Source organism: Rhamphochromis sp. 'chilingali' (assembly GCF_963969265.1).
Source record: "Rhamphochromis sp. 'chilingali' genome assembly, chromosome: 21".
In the NCBI taxonomy this organism is placed as follows: Eukaryota; Metazoa; Chordata; class Actinopteri; order Cichliformes; family Cichlidae; genus Rhamphochromis; species Rhamphochromis sp. 'chilingali'.
This window is the reverse complement of record NC_137949.1, coordinates 2,445,576-2,448,218: the sequence shown is the minus strand read 5'-3', so window position 1 is coordinate 2,448,218 and position 2,643 is coordinate 2,445,576.

Below are 2,643 nucleotides of genomic sequence, written 5' to 3'. Positions count from 1 at the left end.
CAGCTGCCGCAGATTTGTCACCTGCACATCCAAGATGGAATCTGCTGTTCCACCCACATCCCAAAAGTGTGTTAATGGTTTGAGGTCTGGCGATTGTGGAACCCCCATTTGCGTTTAGTGAACTCACTGCCTTGTTCAAGAAATCAGTTTGAGATAGTCTGAAGAACACTTAACTATACAGCATCTAACACTTTACGAGATAATTATAATATAAATTGGGAAGCTGAAACACTTAAATACTTGGGAATAATTCTAACTAAGAATATTTCTAATCTATCACAAGTAAAGTATGGTCCCATAAAATTTGATTTAGATAGGTGGAATCTGGTGCCTTTCTTAAATTTAAATTCAAGGATATTAGCAGTGAAAATGAACGTACTCCCAAGACTCCTCTATTTATTTAGAACTTTGCCTGTTGAAGTAAGTCAAACACAGTTTGGGGAATGGGACAAATGGATTTCGCGCTTTATTTGGCATGGGAAAAAAACAAGAATTAAATTTAGATCTTTACAGTTAAGCAAGGCAAAAAGGGGGGGCAACGCTCGCATGCTTACAATACTACTATTATGCATCTCAGGTCATCCCCCTGCTGCAATGGTGTAACCCGAATTTGAAAGCTAAGTGGAAATCCATAGAATTCAATACAACCCCTAAATTCCAACTACGAGCCTCAATTGCGGATAAAAAAAATTGGCAGACCGTTTAGAAGATAAAGGACCATGGATTAGCCACACTTTAAAAATATGGAATAAAGTGACTAAAATATGTGGTAGTGAACGAATACTAAAAGTATTTAGATGGTGTGCTTATGACACAGATTTTAAACCAAATGAAAGTGATAATAGATTTCAGTCCTGGATAGAGAGTGGACTAACAACATTCCATTCCTTCACACATAAAGGGACACTACAGAGTTTCCAGTCTTTACAAATAAGAAATGGCTTAAGACAAGTAGATTTCTTCAGGTTTCTTCAAATGAAGGATTACTTTAATAAACACTGCAATATCCCAAACCCAAATATGGTTGAGTCAGAAATTTTTAAGATAGTTAAATTAGCATATGATAGTTCTCTGGGAAAGGCAATCTCCAAACTATATGATGTGCTCCTTCAAGCAAGGAAGGATACTACTCAAAATGTTAAGATTAAATGGGAATTGGAATCGGGGATGGGTATAACAAACGAGAACTGGGAGAGGATTTATAATTTTCATTGGTACTCAACAAGTTCTTTATCTTGGAGAGACCACTGTTGGAAGAACATTATTAGATTTTTCAAAACCCCTCATCAAACTAAATATAAAAATGGGACAGCAGAATGCTGGAGATGTGGATCAGAAGAGGCACATCATTATCATATCTTTTGGGACTGCCCTAACTTAAAAAATTACTGGCTGGGAATCCCTAAAACTTTGTGTGAGGTTTTTAAGATAAAATTTGACATCAATTTTGTAAATTTGTACTTGGGCTTGGTTGCTGGCTCGGTCCGGGGAGGGGACACAAAACTCTTACAAGCGCTATTAGCGGCCAGCAAAAAATCAATAACCAGAAAGTGGTTAAATCCAACTCCGCCAACACTTGAGGAGTGGTTTAATGTGGTTTTCGAAATATTTAAAATGGAAAAATTGACATTCTTTTTAAAAATTCGAAAAGACAAATTTTATAAAATATGGAATAAATGGATTAGCTTTGTGTCCCCCATCCGCCCTGAATTTAGGTAAGACCAGCCCTGAATTGGTGTATCTCCCATGTATTGTACAATGTCAGGTTGACCCTCAACTTCATAATATGTACCTAATGTAGTCGTTGTAAATAAGTTAAATATGCTGCATTATGTAACACACTGTCAAGCCAATGAGTTATTTTTTTTTGTTATCAGAATGTAAAACAAAAGGACTAAGAAAAAGGTTGTTTTTTCTTATCCTTTTTTTTGGCTAAATAATGTCAATGCACTTTATTGTAACAAGTCCTTTTTTTTCTCTTCAATAAAAATATAATTTAAAAAAAAAGAGATAGTCTGAAGTTTGTGAAATTGTCCAGCAATCAGAAGATGATAAAGGGATGGACATAGCAGCCTGTGGTGTTCAGTGGCGGTCCTAGCCTGTTTGGAGTCCCGGGCGAACACTCCCTCTGGCGCCCCCCCCGCCCCATAAACACACTCTGATAGTTTCAGGATGAGCTGCCATTATCCAATCACACATCTGCTTACCTGCATCTTTTGCTCGTTTCTCCTCCTCTTCTTTTCTATTTTTTCTAAACTGAGCACCTGATGGCTTTGAACTTTTCTTGTCCATCTTCCATTGGTTTTAATTGTGCACTCCAGTATGAACACAAATCCACCAACTCGAGGATCACCACAACATAACCTAACAGACGTACACCCAAGTTCACAGATTCACTTTGTCTAAGGTGTATTTCTGGGATTTCACACAACCCAGGATTCAAATCATGAATAGATAATGGACTTGGATTTACAACATTATAAATGAAATGTGCTCTATTTGGAAGCAGCCGGTGTTGTGCCAAAAAGTGATTGTCTGCCAGAAAGTGATTGCCGTCCGCGGGAGCGCGCGCAGCTGCTTAAAGCTGCAGCGCCCGGATTACTTGCGTTGCCAGCTACTTCTGTGCAACTGATATAACGTGGG